Genomic DNA, 20,083 nt, shown 5'->3' with positions numbered 1-20,083 from the left:
ACTTTTCCTGTGACCATAGTCACACTCTAGAGCATCAGTCTTTAATAGTGTTTAACCTCAGAAATTGTGACAAACATTTGGCTCCCCAAACACAGTCTCTAAACTTTTCATTTTCCTTCTCAGCTACTATTACAGAAAATGTTCTTCCTCTTATATATGGTTTTTTTACATATTATCTTTTTTGGATATCCTCCTAACCCCAACTATATGCCTAAATTCTACAGTGAAACACAGTCTCCAATCTTTCATTTTCCCTCTCAGTTACTACTACAGCAAATGTCCTTCCCCTGGTATCTTGTTTTCTTTCATAATATCTTACTGGGATTTCCCCCTTACCCCAAATATATGCCTAAATTCTCCAGTGAAACTCAAAACCTAGAAGTATGTAATGTTAGCCTTCTTAATGCCTGCATTCAGATTGCTGAGCCTTAATGGATGCATACCGAACCACCAGGTAGATCAATAGAATGGTTCATTTCTAATCACTAGCATCAGTGCCCCTGTGATAACTTGTGCAATCAGTGACTTAAAATAACTTTTACAGCTTTGTAAAACTGTCCATTATTCTCATCACATTCTACACCGTTAGTCGAAACTCACACTTTCTCTTCAGACAGAAAAGAGGAAATATAAGAAATAAATTAGTTCAGATTCCCATTACTAATCTACAAACCAGTATATATTTTTACACCTTCTCTATTCTTTTCTTTCTGCCACAATACTGGAGTTGTCACTCTTCCTTTCTAAAAATAAAGTGTTTAAATTGTTCTTTAGATTATTTCATTCCCCTTCCCTTTCTATCTAGTATCTTCAACTGTTAAAATGGGACTAGCTCTTCTCATCTGTATTTATACATATTAAAAACATTCCAATACGACAAAAAAGGCCTCTATTTAAGATACCTACAACTTCAGATAGACTTTTATGTTCTTATTTCTTCAGCCTAATTTTCTGAAACCTTTGTTTCTATTTAATTGTCTGTCATTTGCACATCTACCATTCAACTGAACCCACCCTAGTAAATGGCTCCAGTGACCTCCACGTCACTCTGATGCAGTGGCCACTTCTCAGTCTTCTTGTGTAGCCTCTGACTATCTTTCTGAATAAATGATATGCTCATCGACACAATATCTTCTCTTTAAATTTGATCCCACTTTCTTCAAGTATTTTTCCTACTTTTAAAATTCCTTCCATTGGTTTATATGTGTATACCATCTTTCAACACCGAATTTCCTCATGCCTTCTTTCTCAACTCTATTTTCAATTTACCCTGTCTTTCATGTTTTACCATGTCTTGCCAAAGCTAGGAAGTATGTATTTCTAGTATGTATCCTTTTGAGCTTCAACTGTGTCTTCCTGTCTATCTGATCGATCTATCTATCTATCTATCTATCTATCTATCCATCTTTACCTATACATCCATCCATCGATATAATTTATACTGAACAAGCAAAAAGTTTATTAAGCTGGAGTTTCTCTGAAATTCCCAGAGGTGTAAAATGAATTATTTTAAGGTAGCACTCTTGTTCTCTTTCTAACCTCTCAGTTACTCCTTGCCATAAGAAAAGAGAGTTATCTGATCAGTGATTTTTGAAGAAAGAACACATCATGCTTAGTTCATTTTTTTTCCTTTACTTTTATTGTGTCACCTTTTTCAGTATGCTATTTTTCATTTAATCTTATGGTATACTCAGTTGCTCCAATCAGGAAGATAAAAGTTGATTTCATCTTTTTCCTCACTCTGTTTATCCCTACATGGCCAGCTAACCCTCCACTTCCCCAAACTGTCACTGTCATCCTTCTATTTCTGCTTTCCATCTCTCTTTTCTGACTTCTATACTGGTATCATAATTGGTATTCCCTTGTCACTTCTTGCATCCTGTACAGCTCTAATTGATCTTCTAAAATGTATAGTTTTGTCACATTATTATTTTAAAAAGTCTTCCAATGCTTATAGTTAGACATAGGAAAGAGCCTAAATTTCTTAATCTGGTTTAAAATTGGTATATGATTGGGTCCCTATAATTGCCTCACTGGCCACCTGTGAGATTGTTCTTTAAGAATTAGTGGCAAGATCCTTCTCTCAATTATTCAATGTGTTGTGTATTTTTACTAACTCAGAATTTTTATGCACCATTTTTCCTTCACTCTGGAACAATATTTACCTTCTAAATCTGTACCTGTTCACTCACATAATATCTATTTTTTTTCAAATTTCAGATCTCAAATTAACAGCCCATTATTATGGAAGTTCTTTATTGATCGCCAAAATGGGTTAGGTATACCTGTTGTAAGTATCTCTTTCTGTATATGCCACATAATGGTAATTATAAATCTAAATTAGTTGTTTGTAATGACTTGGACAATGTTTGTCTTTCTTACTAGACCATAAGCTCATGAGGGCAAGGCCTATCTCTTTTTCAATGCCATGATAAGCATACTGAGATGCTCAGTAGGTATTCGCTTACAAATGAGTGGCTAATAAACAAATAGGAATTTTACATGCAAGAGAAAGGTGATAACAGATAGTATGAAAATAAGGATTATCATTTTTGTACCTGGTAAAATATAGGAAAGAAATTATGAACACCAATTGGCTTGAAATAACATAAAATTTTGTTTTGTGACGACTGCAGTATTTCAATGATGTAAAATCATTATTACTTTTTTTCAGAATACCAAAATTATAAAGTTGAATATAACAATAATATACTATGCTATGACATAACAAAATAAATATCTGAAAGACCATCTTTCAATATAATAACTATTATGTGTATTATATAAAGGTAAACATTTGTAATTGTTCTGAAAACTAAGGAAGAACAAAATGCAAATTATAATACTTCTTTATATTTATTTTGAAGCATTTATAATATCAACATAAATATCAATTTTAGCCTTAGTTTCTATTGTCAGTATATAAAAGCCTTGATATATATCACTGCTGTGAAAGGCAACAGTGGAAATGCCATTTTTTGTTAATCCACTCAGGCAGAACATTTCAAAATAAAACAGATTAAAATAGAATATTTTGGCCATCCTCCCTACCTCATTTTCTATCTTTTCTTATACATTCCTAATACTTTCTTACTTTATGAGTAATCATTACTACTATTAATATTGCTACTATTACTAATCATATATATTATTGAGCACTATATACAGATGTATATATATGTGTGTATATATATACATATATATATATTCCAGTGCTTTTTTTTTTTTTTTTTTTTACTGAAACTTAAGGGGTGGATCCTGTGGCACTATTATTCCTCATTGTTTATATATGAGGGAAGGGCAACATGGTAAAGACTATGTAATTTGCTCATGATCTCAGCCAGTAGAGGCAGCACTTGTTTGCAAACTCTCTAGCATGCCTGCAAATGATAGTGGGCACAGAGACCAGCCATTGCTACAGCAGCTCTGTTAGGACTGACTCTGGAAATGGGACTAGAGCAGATAATACCATACTCAGGATTATAGTGATTTGAGGATTATAAAATAATGCTAATAGAGCTGCTATAGCAACAGCTTGTCTCTGTGTCATAGGAGGAACACTTCACTTGGAACCTGACAGACCCTTGCACAGAGTAAAAATCCATCCTACCATGTGTGTCTTCAAGAAAGCCGTTGGGTTTTTCCAAGGATTAGTCTCCCTATCTGACAAGAAGGAATGGGCATATCAAATTTAGCTCAGTTCAAAGCTTCAGTTTAAAGAAAGAAAAAATAATGAATATAAAGGTTTCTTGTGGCTCACGATACAAACTGAAGCCATATTAAGGTCTAATTCATTTACATTAGCATTTTGTTGTTACAATGCAGAGGAAGAGCTAGGCAACACCTGTTTTGAGACTTATAATCTTGGGACTGTTAATTACTCCTTTAATCTCAATTTCATTGTCTGCAAAATGGAAATATAAATTACTAATCTCATAAGTTATTTTAGGTTTTAGTATGATGGCAAGTGTATAGTGTGAGGCATGTTTTAGCTCCTCCATAAATGTGAGTTCTCTAATGCCTTCTTTCACTGCTCTGGGATTCAGTGACCCAACACTATGACTTCTGGCTTTTTTTTTTTTTTAATATTTGTTTAGAGTTTTACTACTTCCTTTCTGTCCTTTAGACCTTGGATCCTAAACTCAATTCAGGAGTATCCTTTGGAACTCCTATCCTAAACAAAACTAAATTGTATTTGCAAAATTACGATTTTCTCTTTTTCAGTTTTGTCATAATCACACTGGACTGGCCTTTCAACATGGTTCTCACTACTTTGTTTTTATTGGTTAAACAGCTTTGGTTTAATAGTTCTCTTTTGGATTATGATTGAACCCTGAATCTTTGCCCACTTGCTAGGGGCTTTGCATTGCTCTTCTGTTTGTGTATAAATATGCCACTTTAAAATAGTTTTGTAGGAAATTAATTTTATTTTCAACTTGTGCATAGTACTGACAGAGTACCATACGTCATTACTCTGTTTATGTAATGTAAGTATTTAGAGTGCCACAAAATATCATTTTCTAAAACTGCCATTGACCTAGCTTGCCTACTAATTTAGTTCTTTTTTTTTTTTTTTTTTTTTTTTTTTGAGACGGAGTCTCGCTCTGTCACCCAGGCTGGAGTGCAGTGGCGCGATCTCGGCTCACTGCAAGCTCCGCCTCCCGGGTTCACGCCATTCTCCTGCCTCAGCCTCCCGAGTAGCTGGGACTACAGGCGCCCGCTACCACGCCCGGCTAATTTTTTGTATTTTTAGTAGAGACGGGGTTTCACCGTGTTAGCCAGGATGGTCTCGATCTCCTGACCTCGTGATCCGCCCGCCTCGGCCTCCCAAAGTGCTGGGATTACAGGCGTGAGCCACCGCGCCCGGCCACTAATTTAGTTCTTTTAATATGGAGAAAAGCTGGGATGCTTCCTTTCCACTTTATCCTTCAGCTTGTACAATGGTAGCTCCAAAAGAGGCAAGTTTGGATGGAGAAGTGCCATTTTCTGGAAGGGTGTCACGTATTCTTCTCCATATATTCCAGGTTTCAGTTCCTTGTCCGATATGTGGCTGCAGGTCTCCCAATCTGTGGCTTGTCTTTTCATCTTCCTAACAGAATGTCTGCAAAGCAAATCTTTTAATTTTGAGGAAGTTCAGTTTATCAATTTTTTTCTCTCATGGCATGTATTTTTGATGTCAAGGGAAGAACTCTTTGCCACCTTACACCCCAGAAATTTTCTATTTATGAGTTCTCTATTCTGTTCCATGGACATACATGTCTATCTCTCTGCCATCATGCACTGTCTTGGTTACTTTTTGCTATACAATAAGCCTTAACATCAGCTAGAGTGATTCAGATCACTTTACTCTTCTTTGCCAAGATGGTTTACAGTCTTTTTTAAGTTGCAAAAGTAATATATGAAGGCATACTTGGAAAGTTTTTAAAATGATACCAGATTCATGTGTTTCTTGGTAGTATTATTTGGTAACTTTTGGAGAAAAACTCTTCATTTTCAATCACAAAACAGGGTATATATTGGTTTCCCAAATGTGCATATCCCTAATGAGCTTAAGACTAATGCTTCTAGCTACCCATTATTACCCAAGAGTTTAATGCTATACATGTTTTAAATGAAAAGGCTTGAAGCAAAATGTGGCTCTGGGTGTAATTCTTCTTATATTGTCATAGTAGATATTGACAGGATCCTGTTGCTTTGCTTCCATTAGGCTGCAGGCCTAATCTTTGGTGTCATAGGACTGGAGAGAAGCTTGGAGAAACTTCAAAAAAGCAGTCCAGGCTTTTGTGAAGAATTACTCCCAGATAGTTACAAAGAGAATTAGCTCTATTTTCACATGTTTAGTTTCTCTAGTGTCAGAAAGGCTCACATTAAGCTGATATTGTTCACACAATTTTGGAGATAAAGTGATTAAGCAGAAATGCCCACAAGCTATCACTTCCAGAACTGTAGAAAATATTCTACACAGGAAATTCTGGTGTTAGGGAATAAGGCATCTGTCTCCAGTTGATTCCAAGCTGGATATGTTTCTTGCAGCCTAAGGGAATTTAAAATGACCCTGTACTGATCCATATTCTGAATTTTTTGGCAGGGAGGTTGCTTCATCAAGGGACGCTGCATCCCAAATTAGGCAGCATTTTGTACGGTGGACACTGAAGGAAAGCAGCACCGTCTACAAAAATAATTTTGGAATATTTTTTGAAAAAATAATTGTTTCAATAAATTCCAAATGTATCCCTTCTACTGTATCATTTGGTTTAACAAACAGCATATAAAAACACAAGGGAACATGCATTAGAACAAAAAATAGTGTAAAAGTGATATTAAGAAGCTTAATTATTAATTATTTCTGCTAAGTAATTTGTAGATAGAAAGAGACTTGAGGATGTATCAGCTGGACCCACATTACCCAAAATGGAATATTGGTGGAAAAGATATCAATGAAGTAGAATGTCACTGATATTTATTGTTTTACCACCCAAAATCCTCCCTTCACCATTTTGTTTAGGGAGATTTTGCTCCCCTCACTCAAATCGTGGAGTCTGATGGAGTCTCACAATGCCCTTTCTCCTTCCACAGGAGTGATATATGACCCAGTTAGGTCAAATCTAGACTCTCAACCATTAGCCAGAGTAGTTGTTCTAATACAGGTTCATGTCCCAAGCTGGGTTGGTCAGATCGATTTTCTAAGACTTCTAGCTGGGACTTACAGGTTAGTATCTGAATATTTGGAGGGGCTTGGAGACAGTATGCCAGACTCTTAGGGACAGTAAGGCTCAGAAAATGACAGATACAGAGTGAGACAAGATTCTTTGAACTGATTTTTTCCTGAGTTAAGTCCTAGCTTGTTTTTTCTTTAGGTGGAGTTGGTTGATAGCAATTTTCAAATCTAACTTTCTTGCTGACATCCTTTCGACTTTTTCTATCAGTTTTAGAGAGTTGAATTCTCTATATTTAATTATGGATTTGTCTCTTTGTCCTTTCATTTTTATCAGTTATACTTCAAGTAGTTAAGTATTCTGTTATTAGGTTCATACACATTTTGGGTTGTTATGTCTTTTGGTGAATTGACTTTTGCATCATCAGGTAATGCCCATCACTGGTACTTCTGGTTCTAAAGTCTACTTTTTCAGATATCCATATGGCCATACTAGCTTTCTTTTTGATTTAGCACCTATGTATAGCAAGTACAACTTAAGTATAGTTCCTAAAACAATAACTTTATCTAGTTCATGTAAGAATCCTAATGCTTATAGGAATATTCTTCTGAATTTGTGAGAAAAATCTTATTTGAAAACAAAAGAATGTCCTTGAAAAAGATTTTAAGTAGATGGAGATTTATTAAAGGGTATATATGGCTCATAGAATCATGGCAGGCATTCAGGAAGTAGTCTGTGGGTTGAATGTTCAAGAATAGTTTCTATAACCACACAATATAACTGGCTCTCAAAGATAGTCAGTGCCTCTGGCATGAGCAGGAAAACGCAGAATCAAAGAACCATAGATATGGGGTCTGAGCCATTAAACCCCACCATCAAAATGGATGTGCTATACTTTGCCACCCTCTATAGGTAGCTTACTTTTAAAGCTTCACACATGTGTATAAGATTGGTGAAAATCAAACAATAACCAGAAATATATGCATTTACACTAAAATATGTATGAATTTTTATTTGCTTTTTGCTTTCTTTTGTTCTGGTTCTTAGCTATCTATCCTTACCGAAAAGAGATATGTGCTAGAAAGGGGTAGGAATGATTATACCAAGCCAATTTACAGTTTCTGACACATTTCTTAGGCTAAGATAAGTTAAAGATTAAAGAAATTATTACAGATTCAAAGGATAAGAGAAACTAAGAGTATAAATACATACATGCATATGTATGTATATGTCTACGTATATGGTTGTTGAATATTGTAAAGTGGTCTATTTTCTGTTCCACTTTGAAATGAGAATATCAGAAATTCATGGAAACATTTTTCAAAAGAAAGTGTAAGTGTTGGCCAGGCATGGTGGCTCACACCTCTAATCCCAGGACTTTGGGAGGGCAAGGCGGGAGGATCTCTTGAGGTAAGGAGTTCAAGACCAACCTGGCCAACATGGTGAAACTCCATCTCTACTGAAAATACAAAAATTAGCCGGGTGTGGTGGCAGGCGCCTCTAATTCCAGTTACTAGGGAGGCTGAGGCACGAGAATCACTTGAACCCAGGAGGCAGAGGTTGCAGTGAGCAGAGATCACGCCACTGCACTCCAGCCTGGCCCAAAGAGCAAGATTCCATCTCAAAAAAGAAAAAAAAAAGTGAAAAGAAAAAAGAAAGAAAGTATAAGTATTTCTATTTTCTTCAGTTCAGTTATCCCTGTTTGAAATCCAATAGAATCTCTCTATTTTCTACTTTTAGTTCTCTTATTCTAGTAGACAGATGTTAAGCTTTATTATTCGTTTGCCTTGTCTCAACTTTTATCATTGTATTCCCTTATTCTTTTGTACTATATTTTGAACTAGTTCCTACACTGAATTTTACAGCCATTTAATTCACTACTCAAAAGTATCTATACAGAAATTCACCTGAGCCTATTAAGGTTTTTATTACTATTTTTATCATTAGCTTTTACTTTCATCTAGCAAGCTTTAAAATCCTACGTGGTTAGCTTGATTATTTATTGATACACTATATTCTAACATGTCTTTGAAAATATCAATTACATTTAGTCATTTTATTGGCTTTCCTCAAATACTTGATCATTTCTATTTGTATACTTGTATTGCTTATCCTGGTTCTGATATTTGAAAGGACTCACTATTCTCCACAAACTATAATCACATAGGATTTTATTTAAAGACAAAGATGCAATAGAGTAAAACAGGGTGCAGGTAGGTATTAGAGATTAAAGAGACATTCCACAATGACTTCCTTTTAAGAAAATTTTTTAAAACACATTCACGGACCATGCTGAGTCTCTGGCTTTAGCTGCCATGATCTATGCAGAAATCTTGGACTAGGGGGTGCTTCTCCAAAAAAAATCACTATCCCTTTAAATAATCAAACTACTCTTGTCAAATAAGTTTGGCCAGTTGCAAAGCAGCTCTAAAGAAATTGGTCCTGTGGGTCACCAGGGAAGTGTCAGACCTTAAACATTGCATCATAAATCCCATGACTCTCATCTTGCCAAGAGTCAAAAACCAGACATTCAGAAGTCCCAAGATAAAAAGACTGAGCTTTCCCAGTCCAGCTGTTAATCAACTCTTGTTCCACCTCACTAACATTTTATATTGAAAGGCTTAATCCTATCTGTGCCTGTCCTATCATCTTATGACAGTTTGTCTCTGGATCTTATAGAGGAAATATGGAAATGGGCTACCAGGATGTGGGTTTCAGTGCTAGTATTCTGGGTATAGGGCTTCCCATTGTTTTCTATTCTCTGATATGGAGAGTACTGCTCAGTTTCTTATATTCAATAATACACATGTAATTCTCTTATTTGAAAGCAAACATTTCAGGAATCAGTATTTGTCTAAAGAAGCAGGGATGCAAGCTAGAGTCAAGAATGGTTGAGATTGGGGTGAAGTTAATCTACCTGGCTAATACTACTGTGGTAACATTAAATGATAGTGTTGGTCCCTCTCTAACTGGTGTACTAATACAAGCTCATGTCCCAAGCCGGGGTGATAAGACTGATTTTGTAAGACTTCCAGCTGAGACTAACAGGTTAGTATCTGAATTTTGGAGCTGCTTGGAGACAGTATGCCAGACTCTTAGGGACAGTAAGGCTCAGAAAATGACAGATACAGAAACAAGATTCACCTCACAGTTCACAGTTTGTAACTCTCATAGTTTCCCAACTTCGCATTAACGAGCCCTCTCATTAACATATTTTACCTATTGTTATTTATTTCTTTTTGAGACAAGCTCTTACTCTGTTGCCTAGGCTAGAATGCAATGGCACAATGATGGCTCACTGCAGCCTTGACCTCCCAGGCTCAAGCAATCCTCCCACCTAAGCCTCCCAAGTGGCTGGGACCACAGGCACGTGCCATCACACCCAGCTACTTTTTAATTTTGTATTTTTTGTAGAGACAGGGTCTTGCTACGTTGCCCAGTGTGGTCGCAAACTCCTGAGCTCAAGCTCTCCTCCTGCCTTGACCTCCCAAAGTGCTGAGACTACAGGCATGAGCCACTGTGCCCGACGAATGAACAGACTTCAAAATACATTATTTTTTCTCCTCACTTCAAGAATGCTGAAAATTCTGGTTTGCCTACCATAACATTTTTATTTGCCATGCTCCTTCCTGCATATGGATTTTATATTTCCTGTTGTCTTTACCTTGAATACTTCTTTTTCTGCCTTTTTCACCTTGCTATAGCCCTGTAATTATTCATATCTTCCATGGAAAACGTCCTCTGATTCATCACCGTAATAAGTTAGTTTCCTCTCTTAGATTTTCATACAGGACTTGAATTTGACCTTCTTGGATTTCTGACCATTGTTTTAATCCTCTATAGGATTTGTAAAGCTTCTTGAATCTGTGATTTAATATATTTTGTCAGTTCTAGAAAATTCTTAAGTATTACCTCGACTATAGCTTCTTTCTCTCCTTTTTTTTTGGAGAGATTTCAGTTGCAATTACTTGAGATCTTTTATGGTTTTCCGCTGCCCTATTACATTCCTTTTGTTATTTTCCATCTCTTTTTCAATCTTTGCTTCAATCTCAACATTTTAAAGTTACCTAAGTTCCTGATTATCAATGTGTTTTCTAATCTGTTATTGAATCCACCTGTTTCAGATATTATATTGTTAATTAATAAACATTTTATTTTTGAATCATTTCAGATTTACAGAAAAATAGTGACGATACTATGGTGAGTCCACACATATTTCATATTCATTTTCCCATTATTAATATCTAATATTAATATGGCACTTTTATTATAATTAGTGAGCCAATATTGATAAATTGTTTTTAACTAATGTCGACAGTTTTTTCAAATTTGTTTAGTTTTTAATCCTTTTTCTGTTTCATAATTTCAACTATAATAACATATTACATTTAGTTGTCATGAGTCCTTAGGCTACTTCTGACTGTGGCAGTTTCTCAGACTTCCTTGTTTTTGATTATCTTGACAGTATTGAGGAGTACTCATCAGATATTTTGTAGAATATCCCTAAATTAGAACGTATATGAAGTTTTTCTCATGATTAAACCGAGGCCGTATGTTTTTAAGAGTAAGACCACAAAGTTAATGTGACATTCTCATCACATTATCCCAAGGTTAATACCTACCTTCAATTTGACTCAGCACTGTTGATGTTAATCTTGATTAACTGGCTGAGGCAGAGTTTGATAGGTTCCTCCACTGTAAAACTAATCTTTCTTCCTCCCTTTCCATATTATACTCTGTGAAAGAAAATGAAAACATGTAGCCTACACTTAAGAAGGGCAAAGTATTGATGCATGTCATCAAGGGTAGAGTATCTACAGGATTTATTTGGAATTATTCCATGTGATAAATTTGTCTCTTCTCTTTCTTTCATTTATTTATCTATTCAATGATTTATTGATTCCTCTATTGGTTCACATATATTTACTTTATACATTTGGTTAAAACCCAGTACTACTTTATTTTATCACTCAAATTGTTCCAGTAGTGGCCATTGCAAGCTCCTTCATTTTGCTCCTATGTCTTCTGACATGCCCTTATCATTGTGTGTGTATGTTTTTTGCTGTTTTTTCTTTAACATATTCTTATACTCTAATACTACAGGATGTTCCAGGCTTACCTTGTATCTAACCTGAGTCAGTCCTATAAACAGATATTTCTCCAGGGGGTCTTGTTCTGGTCCCTTTTACTGAATAATAATATTAGAAACCAAGATCTGAGTGTCAGGTTTCCTTGTTGCTACGGGACGCCCATTGGTTCTAGCTTTACCACAAGGAGATATACACCTGAATACTATCCCATGTATTTAAAAATTTGTATCTCCATGTTTTTAATATTTAACCATCTGTATGGATATTAATCTAAACATGAGTTTACTCCAGTGCCTCCAAATCTTAACCTGTTATCACATAGATCATTTTTGCCTCCTTCCCTTGCTTATTTAAAATCTCCAAATCTAACTGTAGGAATTCCAGCTACCAACATTCACCATCAACCTTATGTAATTGTTCAGTTATACTGTTTACGTATAGCGGTTTAAGAATGATTAATTAACTTTACCCTTGTAGATGCTACTTTATCAACTGGAGCAATTATGTAGTTACTTTTTGCTGTTATTCTTACAAATTCCACTCATTTCAACAGTTATTTGGGTTATTACCTTATTACCCTAACCCTTGAACAAGTTTATTTTATGCATTTGTAATTCATTTATATTCTTTGTCATTTTCTGAATTCTATGCTGGAATCTCCTGATCTCCTAAATTATATTTGATAAAACTTGCATACATTTAAGGTAATTTTTCATATTATAAGCTTATGTAGACTTTGCCAAGTGCTTAGTGTCTAGTCCTCAATGTCATAGTATCAGTCCAGTACTCAACATTACAGTATTGTATATAAAAGTTTCACCTTCATAAAAAAAAAAAAAGAAAGCCCCTGTGTTTTACCAACTGAACAACTGCCTTCCTAAAACCCTGGAAAACTTATTTGTTTTCTGTCTTCACATAGTTTTGCCTTTTTCAGAATGTTATATACATTGCAATCATATAATATGTAGCTATTTTAAAGTGCCTTCTTCCAATCAGCAATAGGCATTTAAGATTTATCTATGTGTTTTTGTGACTTAATGGCTCATCTCTTTTTTACCACTGAATAGACGCCATTTTATAAATATGTTGCAGCTTATTTATCTATTTATCTATTGAAACATCCTTGTTGCCTCTACCTTTTGGTGATTATCAATGCTATAAATGCTATAAACATTTATAATGCTATAAAAAGTTATTTTTTGTGGACTTTTTAAAATCAGTTAGGTAAACACTTAGCAGCATGATTGCTAGACCTTTTGGTAAAAATATGTTTAGCTTTGGAAGAAATTGCCAAACTGTCTTCAAAATGTCCCAACAGTTGGCATTGTCAGGTTTGCTTTTTTTTGTTTATTTTGTTTTATTTATATTTTAGGATTTTAGCTGCCCTAGTTAGTATGTAATAGTAGCTCATTGTCATTTTAATTTGCAATTCTCTAATAACAAATAATATTGTACATCTTTTTATTTACTTAAGGTATCTGTGTATCATCTTGGTCAGGTGTCTGATATTCAGATATTTTGCCCATCTTTAATTGGGCTGTTCACTTTCCTGTTCAGTTTTAAAAGTCCATTATATATTTTAGATACAAGTCCCTCATCAGATATGTGTTTTGCAAATACTTTCTTGCAGTTTGTGGCTTATCTTTCCATTCCTTCAATAGTGTCATTAGCAGAGCAAAAGTTTATAATTTTGATAGCTAAATTTGTGGATTGTCCTGTTAATGTTGTATTTAAAAACCCATAATCAAACCCAGGTCATGCACACTTTTTTGTTTTCTTCAAGAAATTTTATAATTTGTATTTTACATTTAGCTCTATTATCAATTTTGAGTTAATTTTAATGAAAAGTGTAAGATGCTTAAGTTCATCTTTTACATATAGATGATATAGTTTAAATGTTTGTCCCCTCCAAAATCTCATGCTGAAATGTGATCCCCAGTGTTAGAGGCGGGGCCTGGTTGGAGGTGTTTTGATCATGGGGGCAAATCCCTCATGAACCGGCTTGGTGCTCTCCTCATGGTAATGAGTGAATTCACACTCTATCGGTTCACATGAGAGCTGGTTGTTTAAAAGAGCCTAGCACTTTCTCTTTTCTCTCTTCTTGTCCCCTCTCTCTCCATGTGACACTCTCATTCCCCTTTGCCTTCTTCCATAGTTGTAAGTTTCCTAAGGCCCTCACCAGAAGGAGACGCTGGCACTATGCTTCATGCACACCCTGCAGAACCATGAGCAAAAGAAACCACTTTTCTTTATATTATTACCCAGGATCAGGTATTCTTTTATAGCAATACAAACAAACTATGCAATGGGCATCCAATTGCTTCAGCGTGATTTCTTGTAAAGACCGTAATTTCTCAATTGAATTGCTTTTGCTTCTTTGTCAAAGATAAATTGACCATATTTGTTTACATGTATTTTGGGGCTTTATCCTGTTCTCTCGATCTGTGTTTATATTCTTACCCCAATGCCACATTTTCTTGATTATTGTAGCCTCATAGTAAGTCTTGAAGTTAGATTGTATCAGAATGCCAACTTTTGCCATTACGTTTAATACTTGTGTCAAAAGAGTTTGTATTGGGTTGTTCAGGTCAACCTCCAGGCCAGTAGGTGGCACTCACAGATAAGATCTGACTGCCGGTGGCAGCAGCATGGTTTATGCCTGATCTTCACTTATGGAGGGAAGCACTCCAGGGCCTCAGACAATGGGCTTGTTCCCAGAACACAGCCTGGGAGAAGGGATGAAGCTAAATGGAGCTGGATCGAACAAGCCTGCTGCCCTTGGGTCCACTAATAGCACGTTCAAGCACCAACCCCGATGGGGGTAGCAGGGAAGTCACTGGGACCTTTATGAAATGTGCTGAGGTCCCTGAAAAGGGGTTGGGAGAGAAGGATGGGACTATCTCAGTGCTGTGGCCTTGGCAGGCAGGAATGTGATCTGTTTATCTGTCATATGCCCATCCTGGTGCTTGGGATATTCAGCTTGGTTAAACACTGCTGTTTACTTCCAAATTGCAATGTGGCATGGAGCCATAGGAGATGCCTGCTCCATGGCTCACCACTAAACTTCTGTGTGGTCTGGAGCACAGTGTAAAGTCTCTCCCAACAACACCAAATACAGCTCTACAGCTCTCCTGGTCTCCATGGCAGGAAAGCTGCAACTTCATGCAGAGATGGGGAGGGACCCTACCTTTTGGGCAAGCTGGGGTCAGGAGTTCATGCTGCCGGTGGGCACTCAGCCACCCTTCACATTCCCAGGCAGCCTGCCTTCTAGTTTGCCTGTGTCAACTTCTCATGGAAGGAGAAATGGCAGCCTTTGCAGTGATGAGTGGAGAGGGAGAAGTCCTCCCCTCTATGCATGGGTTAGAGCACAGAGGTGACTCAGTCAGTGGGATGGGATTTTGCTTCTTGCTTACAGAGTCCAGCACAGAATTTGTGTCTCTGGCGGATGGAGTTGCCAATCACAGCCCCACGTAGTGAGCTGTGAGACCCTAGAAGGCATGTGCTTTGGTTTCCTTTGTCCCAGGGGCTTTCCCTGTGGTATGCTACACTTTACTTTCCCTTAGGAGTAGTACTCCCTGAGGGCTAGATCCCTGGGAACCCTGCAGCTATCTTGGGTCCAGCTAGCACTGTACAGCTGCTGCTGTCTGAGAAGGTGCTGAGGAATACCTGCAAGAACTCCCAAGATGTGGAGCACAAGAGCTGAGGTTCCCAGGGAAAGATACAGTCCCCCAGTGGCTGTGCCCTGACAATGGCAACACACCACAGTCACTTGAGTGTCAGGGGAAGGCAAGTGACGCAGCCTGAATTCATAGTCTGGTGTAATGTTCTCAAGAAATGTCCAAATCATTACCTTCAATGATGTCAGGGCTTGCAAGTGCAGAGGAGTTCTCCCACAGTTTGAATACTGGCAGTCTGCCACAGGAATGAGGGGAGGAAAAGTATTTCCACTTACCTTTTCCACACAACACCAAGTCCCTTGAGACTCCCAGCCGATCTCTGCTAGCCATGTTGGCCTCTTGCTTTCTTCCTTTTCTGTGCCTCAGTTTTTTGTTGTTGTTGTTGTTGTTTTCCCAGGAGTTCTCTGTTGGGTTCTAGTAAACCCTCCTTGATAGCCTATTCAAGATGTGATTATCTATATGTAATTTTGGTCCTTCTTTCTGAGGAGAACTGGTGTCCAGTGTCTCTAGTTAGCGATCTTGAAGGAAAAAAAAAAAAGCTGAGTCTTCTAATCCTTGAACAGGAACTTTTCTCTCCATTCATTTAGATCTTCTTTGATCTCTTTCATAAGTGTTTTGTAGTTTTTGTATATATGTTATTTACATATTTTGTTAAGTTTCTGTGTTAGTATTTCATTTTTTTGGTTATTATATATGATATTGCTTTTTTAAGTTCAAATTCCAATTGTTAATTGCTGCTATATAAGAAAGTCATTGGCTTTTGTATGTTAACCTTAGTTCTTTGTTTGTTTTGTATATTAACTTTGCTGTAACTGCATATTACCTATAGGATTTTCTTGTGATTTTCTACATATACAATCATGTCATCTATGAGTAGAGAGAGTTTTACTTCTTCACTTATAATCTGTATAACTATACTTACTTTTTTCGTATTATTGCACTAACTAGGACTTCCGGTAAAATGATGAAAAGGACTGGTTGAAAGGAAATGTTTTCCTTTGCCCTGAACTTAGAGGGAAGACATCCAGTTTCTCACTATTAAGTATAATGTTAGCTGTAGGTTTTATGTAGATACTGTCTATAAAGTTGAGGAGATTTCTTTCTATACCTAGTTTTCTAAGAGTTTGTATTGTGAAAGTTTCAGGATACAAAATTAATGTAAATAAATCAGTTGCACTACTATACCACAGAGACCAAGCTGAGAATCAAATTAAGAACTTAATCCCTTTTACAAAGCTGTAAAAAAGTAAAGTAATTAGTAATATACCTAACCAAGAAGGTGAAACACCTCTACAAGGAAAACTACAAAACACTGTTGAAAGAAATCATAGATGACACAAACAAATGGAAACACATCCCATGTTATGAATGAGTAGAATCAATATTGTGAGTGTGACCATACTAACGAATTTATAGATTCCATACTATTCCCACTAAACTACCATTGACATTCTTCCCAGAATTAGAGAAAGAAACTATTTTAAAATTCATATGAAACCAAAAAAGAGCCCGCATAGCCAAAGCAAAACTAAACAAAAGAACAAATCTGGAGGCATCACATTACCTGACTTCAAACTATACTACAAATCTATTGTCACCAAAACAACATGGTACTGGTATAAAAATAGGCACATAGACCAATGCAACAGAATAGAGAACCCAGAAATAAGGCCAAATGCTTACAACCAACTGATCTTCAACAAAGCAAACCAAAACATAAAGTGTGGGAAGTACACCCTATTCAACAAATGATGCTGGGATAGTTGTAAGCCACATGTAGAAGAATGAAATTGGATTATCATCTCTTGCCTTATAGGAAAATCAACTCAAGATGGATCAAGGACTTAAATGTTCAATGTGAAATCATAAAAATTCTAGAAGATAGTATCAGAAAAACCCTTCTAGACATTGGCTTGGGCAAAGACTTCATGACCAAGAACCCAAAAGCAAATGCAACAAAAACAAAGATAAATGGATGGGACTTAATTAAATTAAAAAGCTTCTGCACAGCAAAAGAAACAATCAGCAGAGTAAACAGAACCCACAGAATGAGAGAAAATCTTTGCAAACTATGCATATGGCAAAGGATTAATATTCAAATTCTACAAGGAACTCAAATCAGCAAGAAAAAAACAAACAATCTCATCAAAAAGTGGGCTAATGACATGAATAGAAAATTCTCAAAAGAAGATACACAAATGGCCAACTTTACATATAAAAAATGCACAACTTTACTAATTATCTGGGAAATGCAAATCAAAATCACAATGCCATACCACTTTACTCCATCAAGGATGGCCATAATTTAACAATAAAAAAAAAATAGATGTTGGCCTAGGTGTAGTGGAAACAAAACACTTTTCCACTGCTGATGGGAATGTAAACTAGCACAACCACTGTGGAAAACAGTTTGGCGATTCCTTAAAGAACTAAAAGTAGAACTACCATTTGATTCAGAAATCACACTATTGGGTATCTACCCAGAGGAAAATAAATCATTATATGAAAAAAAAACTTGACATGCATGTTTAGAGCAGCACAATTCACAATTGCAAAAATATGGAACCAGCTCAAATGCTCATCAATGAGTGGATAAAGAAAATATTATATTTTATATATATATATATATATATATATATATCTACCATAGAATACTACTCAGCCATAAAAAGGAACAAAATAATATTCACAGCAAATTGGATGGAGTTGGTGACCATTATTCTAAGTGAAGTAACTCAGGAATGGAAAACTAAACATTGTATGCTTTAGTTTGTTTTCTTACTGCTATAAAGAACTGTCTGAGTCTGAGTAATTTATAAAGGGAAGAAGTTTAATTGATTCACAGTTCAGCATGGCTGGAGAGGCCTCAGGAAACTTAATATCATGGCAGAAGGTGAAGGGGAAGCAAGGCACCTTCTTCACAGGGCAGCAGGAAGAAAAAGTGCTGAGCGAAGGGGGTAGAGCTCCTTATAAAACCATCAGATCTCTTGAGAACTCACTCAGTATCATGAAAACAGCATGGAGAAAACAACCTCCATGATTCCACTACCTCTAATTGATCTCTCCCTTGACACGTGGAGATTATGGGGATTACAACTCAAGATGAGATTTAGGTGGGGACACAAAGCATGACTATATCATTGTATGTTCTCACTTTTAAGTGGGAGCTAAGCTATGAGAACACAAACGTATAAGAATGATACTGTGGACTTTGGGTACTTAGCATGGAAGGGTGAGGTGGTGAGGGATGAAAGACTACACATTCGGTACAGTGTACACTGCTCAGGTGATGGGTGCACCAAAATCTCAGAAATTACTGCTAAATAACTTATTAATATAACCAAACACCACCTGTTTCCCAAAAACTATTGAAATAAAAACATAAAAATAGGCCAGGAGCAGTGGCTCATGCCTGTAATCCCAGCACTTTGAGAGGTCGAGGCAGGCAGATCAGCTGAGGTCAGGAGTTCGAGACCAGCCTGGCCAACATGGTGAAACTTCGTCTCTATTAAAAATACAAAAATTAGCTGGACGTGAGGGCGCATGTCTGTAATCCCAGCTCCTCAGGAGGCTGAGGTAGGAGAATCACTTGAACCCAGGAGGTGAAGGTTGCAGTGAGCTGAGTTTACACCACTGCACTCCAGCTTGGGAGACTCCATCCCATAAATAAATAAATAAATAAATAAATAAATAAATAAATGTCTACATTGTTTGGTATAAAGTAATTTTTTAAATTAACGTAACTATTAATAACATTAAAAATAGAAAATAAGACTAAAATATAAATAAAACAGTTTGTATCATGAATGGAGGTTGGATTTTATCAAATACATCAATTGAGATGATCATATTTTTCTTCTTTGGCCCTTTTATGTGGTGGATTATATTTATTGGTTTTCAAATGTTGAGGCAGTCTCGCGTGGTTGGAATGAATTCCACTTAATCATGAAGTAGTGTATAATTCTTTGTGTGCAGTGTTGGATTCCATGTGCTAATATTTTGTTGAGTATTTTTGCATGTGTCTTTATGAAAGATATTGGTCTATAATTTTCTTGCAATGTTGATATGATTTTGGTGTCAGGGTATGCTAAGACTCCAAAGAATGAGTTAGGATGTTTTCTGTCTGCTTCCATTTTCTGGAGATGTTGTAAGAAGTTGATGGCATTTCTTTTTAAAATGTCTATAACAATTAAAGAGTTAACCCACTTGGACCTACTTTTTTTTTTTTTAGTTTATTATTAATTTGAATTTTTAATGTACAAAATTCCCTTTAGGATTATCTATTTTCCCTTTATTTGAGTTTTGGCAACTTGTTTCTTATATGGAATTAATTTCATCTAAATTATCACATGGTGGGAACATAGGTGGGCGTAGTGTTTCTTTATTATTCTTTTAATGTCCATAGAATGATTAATGATAAACACTCCTTCAATACTAAGATTTGTAATTATTATTTTATTTATTTTTTATCTTACGTAGACTGGCTAGAAATTTAAACATCTTGTTGGTGTTTTTCCAAATAACCATCACTTTTTTCATTGAATTTCTCCATCATTTCTCCATTTTTAATTCATTGATTTGTGGTCCAGTTTTTATTATTTCTTTTCTTCTGTTTGCTTTAGGCTGAAAAATTCTTCTTTCTATAGTTTCCTTGGCATAT

The 20,083-nt window shown here is 36.1% G+C and overlaps 1 long non-coding RNA gene across 1 annotated transcript in view; it reads left to right on the top strand.

Annotated features, from left to right (window-relative positions):
* The first annotated feature begins 2,218 nt into the window (after positions 1-2,218).
* LOC129136660 (uncharacterized) overlaps positions 2,219-20,083 on the top strand; it is a 58,182-nt gene continuing 40,317 nt past the window's right edge. The window contains exons 1-2 of the long non-coding RNA XR_008538513.2: positions 2,219-2,290; positions 10,828-10,856. This is a non-coding gene — a long non-coding RNA (uncharacterized LOC129136660). The remainder of the gene's footprint in view (positions 2,291-10,827; positions 10,857-20,083) is intronic.

This window comes from Pan troglodytes, chromosome 10 (genome assembly GCF_028858775.2).
Source record: "Pan troglodytes isolate AG18354 chromosome 10, NHGRI_mPanTro3-v2.0_pri, whole genome shotgun sequence".
NCBI classification, from domain to species: domain Eukaryota; kingdom Metazoa; phylum Chordata; class Mammalia; order Primates; family Hominidae; genus Pan; species Pan troglodytes.
The sequence above is the reverse complement of the archived record's forward strand: the minus strand, read 5'-3'. Positions and strand labels throughout refer to the sequence as shown.